The sequence below is a fragment of the Callorhinus ursinus genome, unplaced genomic scaffold, assembly GCF_003265705.2.
Source record: "Callorhinus ursinus isolate GAN/ISIS: 27379988/994484 unplaced genomic scaffold, GSC_fseal_2.0 scaffold3, whole genome shotgun sequence".
In the NCBI taxonomy this organism is placed as follows: Eukaryota; Metazoa; Chordata; class Mammalia; order Carnivora; family Otariidae; genus Callorhinus; species Callorhinus ursinus.
The window spans coordinates 43,276,135-43,284,769 of record NW_027397065.1 but is presented as its reverse complement, the minus strand read 5'-3'; positions in this window follow the sequence as shown (position 1 = coordinate 43,284,769).

Here is an 8,635-nt window from a genome sequence, read left to right as displayed (position 1 = left end):
AACACTGTGTTGACTTCTGAGGCTAGGTCATAAGCGTCCAACCCGCCTCTCGCATTTAGCCTATCTGGAGCCATGGGCCCAGCTGTTTGAGTCTTCCCACCGTGGGCACCCACCAGAGTGAGGGAGACCAATGGCCCCACCTCTGAGCCACCGCAGTGGATGCCGAGTAGAGCAGAGACGAACTGTCCCCACCAAGCCCTGCCCTGACTGCAGATCTGTGAGCAAAATAAATGTTTGTCTTTTAAGACTCTATGATTTGGGGTGGTTTCTTATGCAGATTAGGTAATAAGAACAAAGCCCAAGAAATGGCTCTTGATGTTATTACTTCTGCCTGAATTAGCGGGAGATTCAGGAAAGAAGTTTGGAAGTCTCAAACTCACTAATTCCAGAAGTAGGTTATAAATCAGGAAGATAATGTCTGGAGATGGGGTAAATTTGGGTCCTGGAAATTCCCCAAAGTGTGTCAACTCCTGTTGGCCGTTTGAGAGTTGATGAGCGGTTATAAAAGCTGATTGGATCATCTGAGATCAGAGGGTCTGTACTATGCAAATGAAGGATAAGCAGGAGGAAACCCCTGTATGTGGGGTGGTATGTGGTAGGGAGAGGTTCTGCCCTCATTTCTTCTCTGTGAGCCTCATGGGCTAAGGTAATATATCCTTTGGCATATCGTATTAACCATTCCCCAACACTTTCTTATCAATAATATCATTCCAGCCATACCATACACCTCCCGGATGGTGTAGGACAGGGATTCCTCACCTTATATTCCAGTTGGGTAAACTGAGGCACAGTGAAGCGAGGTGACAAGATTCAAGGACATACGGCCGGTCAGGGGCAGAGCAAAGAAAGTATACTTTCCTTGCCTTTAGAGCCTAGCCCTTCAACCTGCGAGCTGTGTAACTGGAGGCAAGCTAATTGGCCTCTCTGTGCCTAAATTTTCCCATCTGTAAAATAGGGATAAAGTCGGTACTCCTTTAGAGGCACCTGGGTGGCTCAGTCGGCTAAGCATCTGACTCTTGATTTCGGCTCAGGTCATGATCTCAGGGTCGCAGGACTGAGCCCTGTGTCAGGCTCTGCGCTGGGCATGGAGCCTGCCTGGGATTCTGTCTCTCTCCCTTCTGCCCCCCACCTCCCTCTCTTAAAAAAAAAAATACCCCTTCAGTGGGTTGTAGTGAGGATTAAATCAGATATTTTGTGTGAAGTGTTTCGGATGTTCCTGGCATATAAGAAAAAGTTAGGAAGTGGCTGAATTGGGGTTTTAGATCAGGTGGTCTACCTCCAGACTCCATACTGGTGAGCCCGAGTCCCGGTAATTCCCATCGGTCCTCCCAGAAGGCCAGATAGCAATATTCCCTGGTATCCCACTGTTCCCAAGAGGGCATGATTTTCAATCCTGCCTGGCCACCCTTCTCCGTTCACTGTGCCTTGAATACATGATGCCCTGAACTGAAGAGAGCACCATCACCTCCTCTTTTATTAATGCAGCCCAAGATTACACTGCTATTTTGGCAGTCACATCGTGCTGTTGACTCATCCTGAGCCGGCAGTCAAAATCCTGTGTTCTTACCACATGTGCTAGCATCAAGCTGCATTCTTGCCCAACTAGGATTGGTGCCGTCGGAGATTTTAAAAATCTGACTACGGAATTGTGTGGTTTGTTAGCTTTTGCTCACTGCTGTAGCCAGTTGAAGAAAGAACCCAGATGAGCTCCTCCTTTCTGGGTACCTGGAGACACCCCACACACTTTGAATGTGCCCTCTGTTTTTTCTTTAGTTAGTTGGAGTGGCTTGCTGTTACTTGCAGCAGGAAAAGCAAGCCACGGATCGGCTTCCAAGTGGTCCACGTGTAGGAAGACAAGAGGTGTGGTTTGGATGTTGTGGCCAAGTGCAGAGAAAGGGGGCTCTGGAAGCTTTTGCCACATGCCAGCTCTGAGCCCCAGCTTGGAGTGGTTGCCACCTGAATAGGACAGAGCTGAGGACAGAGGCTGTGTTCTGGAAGGACACTGGCAGAATTAATCAGGTTTCTAGCACATTGGTTGTTCAGATGGCCCCTGACCTCCCTAAATGTACTGTCATCTAACCCACATTTTTCCAGGGCCCACAAGGATAAAATGAGATTTTGGTCATGTCTGACTTCTTGCTGAACTACAAACTGATCTAGTTTGGGCCAGGGGTCTGCCTGCCTGTGTTCTGATGGGCTGTTGCAAGGGGCAGCCTCAGCCATGCAACCCTGCCTTTGGAGAAGTGGCCGTGGAGGTTGGGCAGACACCCCAAAATGCGTGTGTATCGGGGTTAATCACATTCATGTTAGGGTATTTCTTAGGGAAATCCCCCCAATTTAAATTAGAGTTAATTTAGTTTATATCATTTCAAATGCTGAATCAATAAAGCCAAGGGTAGAATTCCTTTAGCAGGACCCACCTGGTAGTTCCTTTCGGGAGTAAGGCTCTGCAGGTCATCCCATGCACGACTGGCTCATGTTCTTGCTTCAGATGGTCTGTTTCAGCTTCGGTGTCACTTCTTGGTAAACTCCACTTGGCCGCTCTGTAGGAAACAGTTTTACCTTCACTCCAGGCAAAGGAAGGGGGCTTTTCCCAAGGTGTGGGCAGAGTTAAAGGAATCCAGCCAGGGAACGAGCTAGCCAAAGCTGGAAGGCTTACCCTTGCTGAACTGGAATAAGCAGAGGAGGGGGCAGTTCTTGGGACCAGGGATTGTAGGAAAGGACGCCTGGCAGGACCGTTGGCCTTAGGTAGAGGGAGGCAGCCCGCTTGTAACCCCCCAGCAGGGAAGGAGCTGGGAAAAGAAATATCTCAGCTTCATTCTCTCCTCTCCCTCAGTCTCCCACCAGTGCCTCAATTGGCTGAATCTAACTGGAAGCCGGAGGACAACAGATCCTGTGGAAACAATCCATACATGCTAACCTACTGGGGGCACCAAGAAGGATGGAAATAGGTGGAAAGCGGACCTGGGAGGGAGAAATGGAAAATATGCGGCACATCCCAAACTAGGCTCCTGCTGTTTGCCTCCCCAGATCAGCGCTTGTTCTAATTCCTTGTTGCTACTGGGAGATGAGGCATGTGGTGAGGACTGTATCTGACTTGGTCTTTGCTCTGTTTCCAGGGCCCAGCACTGGGCCTGGTTTGCTATGGTGTGCACTAGAGCTTGGAAAACGAGCAGGTGGATATAAGCCTCGTCACCACACGGGTCGTACATCTCTGGGAGCAGCGAATGGCCCAGCACACGGCTTGCACATAAAAGGGACTATTTGGGGAACGAACATGTGCATGATTGAGTGAATGGGTGAATTATAATGGTGGAACACCTTAACAATCCCATGGTGCCAAGTTTGTGTCACAATTCAACCCCAAATTCGTTAAATTCAGCAAGACCGGTTCCTTCGGCAGAGGCACGGTAGCATATACATTATTACCTCCCGCCCTGTATCCACACCACCCGGTTCTGGTAGCTTCTCCTCCATTTCCTTGGAAGCAGACCAGGGATGGTCACCTTAGGTCACTTGTTCAACCCTAGTCTTGGGGTCAGCTGGGAACAAAGCTGAGATGATCAGACTGTTCTTGGGAATTGGCCTCAAATCCACCAAGGATGGGAACGTGTTTCTTCTCTCTCTTTCCTTCTTTTTTTTTTTTTTTTTTTTTTTGCTTAAGTGTATCAGAGGTAGTATTTGTTGTTTGCATTCAAAAGCTGATATACACAGACAGCAGGAGGAGAATTCCAGACTTAACAGGCTATACGGTGATGCCGTTAAAAGTCTCGGGCTTTGCAGGGGCATTGCCTGGGTTTGGATCCCAGCACTGTCACTTAGCTGTGTGACCTGAGGCAAGTTACTTATCTTCTCTGTGTCGCCTGTTTCTTAATCTTTGCAATAGGAGGGTTAAATGACTCAAAGCCTGCAAACACATAATACAGTGCCTGCTACATGGCGAACACTCATTAAATATCATCAGGGGCTTGACCATCCAAGCAATTTGAGAAGAAAAAAATTGATAGAATTATATTTTCTTAAGTAAAGGAGAAAAGAAACTCACAATCATGGAAAAAGTTGGAATGAACTAGATGTTTCTCAAGGGCTGCTTGTCTCATCCTTTCTGCTCTGATGTGGGGTAGGTATAGAGGAAAAAGGAGCTGAAGCTGTTTCCAAAGGGGCCATTCAAAACTAAGCTGTTGTCTTTTTATTTTTCAAGAAAATCTAAAGACCAATGACTGTATCTGGTATTCTCTCTTCCTTTTCTGAGAAAGTTCATGAGTTCTTGGCCCTGAATAAGCTTAGTTCTCTACAGCTTCCCACAAGGAAATTAAATTTTCAGGTCCTGCACAAAAGTTTAGTTATCACTAATATGATCATTGGTGCTGTCACTGTAGGAGCGGGGAGGGGATGGAGGATGGATTTGACAGTGATGAGAAAATAGTTCTCCAGCCTTCCCCCTCAGATATGCAGACACGGGGTATGTGCCCACACACACACACACACACACACACACACACACACACACACACACAATGTGACACACTCCCTCAAGTACACCCCAGCACCACCACACGCATCTCTTTACAAAAAGATTCACTTTCTTAGGAGCAGTTACTATCCTGAGTGATTTTTTAAAAAAACTCAACCCGACCAGCATTTTTGGGGTGTTTACTTCACCTGAGCTAAGCACTGAGGGCGGTGGGGGGAAGGACAGGCTAGGAGTGTGATTCTTTCCTTGTTCTGCCTTCTAGCAGATTCCAAAGCAATGTACTGGGGGAGACGGAGACACTTCCCAGAGTTTGATAAAAAGTAGACTGTGACCAGGACTCCTCAGGAGGTTAAGAAATTGCTAAAGATTGCTTCCCTTTGGGGTTCCTGGGCGGCTCAGTCGGTTTGGCGTCTGCCTTTGGGGTCCTGGGATCGAGCCCCGTGTCAGGTTCCCTGCTCAGCAGGGAGTCTGCCTCTCCCTCTCCCTCTGCCCCTTCTCCTCCTCATGCTCGCTCTCTCTCAAATAAATAAAAAATCTAAAAAAAAGAAGAAAAGAAAAAAGATTGCTTTCTTTTTTTAACTTATTTTTTTAATGGGATTCAGGTGTTTCACACATTCTCAGTGCAGTTTTGCACTCAGCCCTGTTCTGCATCTGTTTGGATTTGAATATTTGATCTACTTAAAAGCAGTGACACCTTTGAGCCTGGCTTCCTAATCTGCACACAGGATATTAATATTACCTGTATGTATTAAGATTGTGTTCTGCTGCAAATAACAGAGATCAAGTGGCAGTAGCCTAACCAAATAGGAGAGTGTTTTTCTCATGTTGACAAGCAGTTCAGAGGTGGGCAATCCAGTATTGGTGCCATTGCTCAAGGGACTCATCAGGGACTCAGGCTCCCTCTGTCTTGCTGCCCAAGCACCCAGAGCCACAAGGTGGCCGAGAGATGAGTCAGTTGCATTTGTCCCCCTTTGAAGAACTTTCTGGAGAGTCCCACTAAGGGACTCTATCTTACACTTCATTGGCCACAACTATGCCAGGATGACCAACCCTACCTGCAGAGGAAGCTGGGATATCAAGTATTTTAACTGAACACAATGTTGCCTCAAAGAAAACCGAGGTTCCATGAGGAAGGAAGAAGGGGAGACCCTGGCAGTATCGAGCACACTATCTTGGAGTTGTTGCGAAGACTTCCTGAGGGCATTTGTTAGCTCTGTCGACGTTAGTTTTCATGGCTAAGATGGCCAAGTTGTGGTCTAGTCAATGTGCAGTGGGGTCACTCTCTGAACAAGAAGCGAGGTTTAAATGCTACCGGAAACCAAGTCATCATTCGTTTTGTCAGCTGAGCTCCTGCTGTGTGCGAGGCGTAGCGCTGAGTATGCACCACTTGTTTCTGTCTCACCTCCCACAACTTCTTCCTATCTGGAGGTAAGATGAGCTCCGTTGTGCGGCAACACTCCCTTTCTTCAGGCTGTGAATCGAGGGGACTTTCCTGAGCCCATCGATTTCAAAACCATTTCCTAAACGAGACCCAGCCTCTTGCTTTCAAAGGGACCCTTGACAAATAATTAAGAAAGAAGAACATGAAGTGGGACTATTATGGGCGGGAAAGCCCTATATGTACCTGCCCCTTTTCCAGCTAGCTCACGGCCTGGTTCTTGTGGGCTCCCCAAATGAGCTACCAGTAACCCCCTCTCTCCCAATCCAGTGGAAAGGAAAGGATTTGTCTTCAAGCCGATTGTGTTTCATCCCTTAAAGTGAGTGAATTCAGCAAATAATTTCTGAGCCTTTGTTGTGTATAAGGTACTGTGCTGGCATGGATAAAAAAAACAGATATTAAATCAATTAAGTAACTGATTAGATATTTGATTAGACTGTGCTAGCTAATGGGGATAGCTTTATCTTTTTAAGACTGATAGAGCACTTTCTGTGTCTATGTGCAAACCCCATGCTCACTGCCTTATATATGTTTTCTTCTTGGATCCTCTGAGGGTTTATATCCAAACTCCGAAACAGGTGGAAAATGGAATAATTATCATTTACCTCCCCCCCCAACCTCCTGCTTTGTGTTGAATCCATGAAGGAGGAGGACAGGTTGGAGATCTAATATTCTGGGAAGATATTCTGGGAAGAGACCACCTTTTGGTTGAGGTGCCCCATGCAAATGTGGGGTGGCTTCAGCTGAACAGAAGTGGCTGCATTTTTAGGTAGAGAGGGCTGTGCTGTCTCTCCCATGCCTTGCCTCTGAGTTTCTGTCAGGTCTAGTCAGTGTGAAGGAGATCTCAAAATGCCCCTACCACCCCATTTGATAGGGGAGAAGAATGGAGTTAGGAAGTCAGAATCAAGTGCCTGCCATGGGGTCCCTGGGATGTGACTTGAGGAGACATTGTAGCAAAGCCTCTAGTGATGGGCCTAAGCTGGGCCTCAGGGAAGATACAGCCAAGTCTCAAGATCAACAGAGCCAAGGAGATGCTGAGTCATAGGGAGGACAAGCTACATTTACTGTGCCACTGTTACATCAGTGGTGGATGCTTTCGAGATGGGTGTGGCAAGAGGAGAAGTCAACGCCCAGGGCCAGAGGGATGCGTACCTCAGTAAAGGCTGGCCTGGACATTCGGTGGCACCCGGACCTGCCAGGATGACAGGCATTATCTAGAATAGGTGACCCTCCCATAAGGCCAGGGGGCTAAGAACAAGCCTTCTGGGAATTTAGCTTCACTCCAGAGGAGACAAGAAGAAGGGGAAGGGGGAAGACTGTTCAATTGAATTCAATAAGTTACCCCAAAGGGATGGGCTTTGGCCAGAGAAATGATGGCATTAGAGTCAGAGTTTTTTTCGCCATTTGCAGAAACAGTGGTACCAGAATTGTGAACTTTATATCCACAAGGGGGGTTTAGGTAAAAACATTCTCCAATATTTTCTTTTCTGGTCTTCTCTTGGCTTCCTTCTCAGAGAGCCTTCTCATAAGCTGAAGTGCTTGCCAGGACCAAGGTAGATATTAAACCCATGAATAATGGCTGAGGCTTCATCTGTAGACTCCATGGTTTCCCTGAGGCAATGCATATTCATATTCATATTCATCTTTTAATCAATGGAGAAACCAGAAGATGACTCACCCCTCAGAGCTGAGGGGGAGGTCATGATGCCCTTGACAAGGGTCCCTCTGGCTTCTGAGTTTTTCTAGGTGAGGTCCAGGCAGCCCTGTGAGGAGCACATGAGGGAAGAGAGGCAGAAGGGGCCGGGAAGAGAGGTGGCAGCCGTTCTGGACAAGGGGCTCTTCCTGTCAGAGACTCCATCTCCACCCAGACGCAGGCTTTAGGTCTGAAGTGCAGCTCCCGACTCAAACACCCACTCTCAGATTCACACACTCACACACAGAACTGTCCCCCCACCGCCACAGCGATGAGTGACCCTGCCCGGAGGCCCTTTCCCCTCCCAGAGGCAGGAAGAGGAAGGAATTATGGAAAAATAAAACAGAAACAAAAACAAAAACAAAACTGCTCTGTAGAGAGAAGTGGGGGGTGGGGGGCACCTTCATTTCTCCCTTCCTTGGAGTATAAGCAATTCCACCTAATTTCTCTCACACTAAATGAGGTTGCCAAGGAAATCGAAGTGGAGCGACCCCCACAGTGTGGGTTCAACTCACAGAAACTCAATATACTACCTCATAAACCAGATCAATTAAGAGGTGATTATTCACTTTACAGGCAACTGCTTTGCTTCTGCACAGGATTCCTTTAAGGAGTACTTCCCTAGGGCATCTAAGACTTCGCTTATAGATCATGAGTATTTGGTGGAAGGCAGAGGAAGGAAGAGAAACAAGAACCATCATCTGCTCTGCATCCAGGAGGAATGAAGAAAAAAAAATGAAGGATCTCTGAAATTATGTAAATCAATGGGAAAACAGGATGGATTTCCCAAATTAAATTTATATGCAATTTTGCATAGCATTATAAAATATTAGCTTTTGCAAAAACCTAACATTTGCTACTATATGCTGAACTGAGCAGTTTATTTACATGAATCCTCATGACAACCATAGACGTAGATATTATCCTCACCAGTCATTGAGTAAACTGAGGCCCAGGATGGGAAGACACTTGTCAAAGGTCACAGATATTTCAAGTTCACATTACTCCATAAATCAATAGTCATAAATCC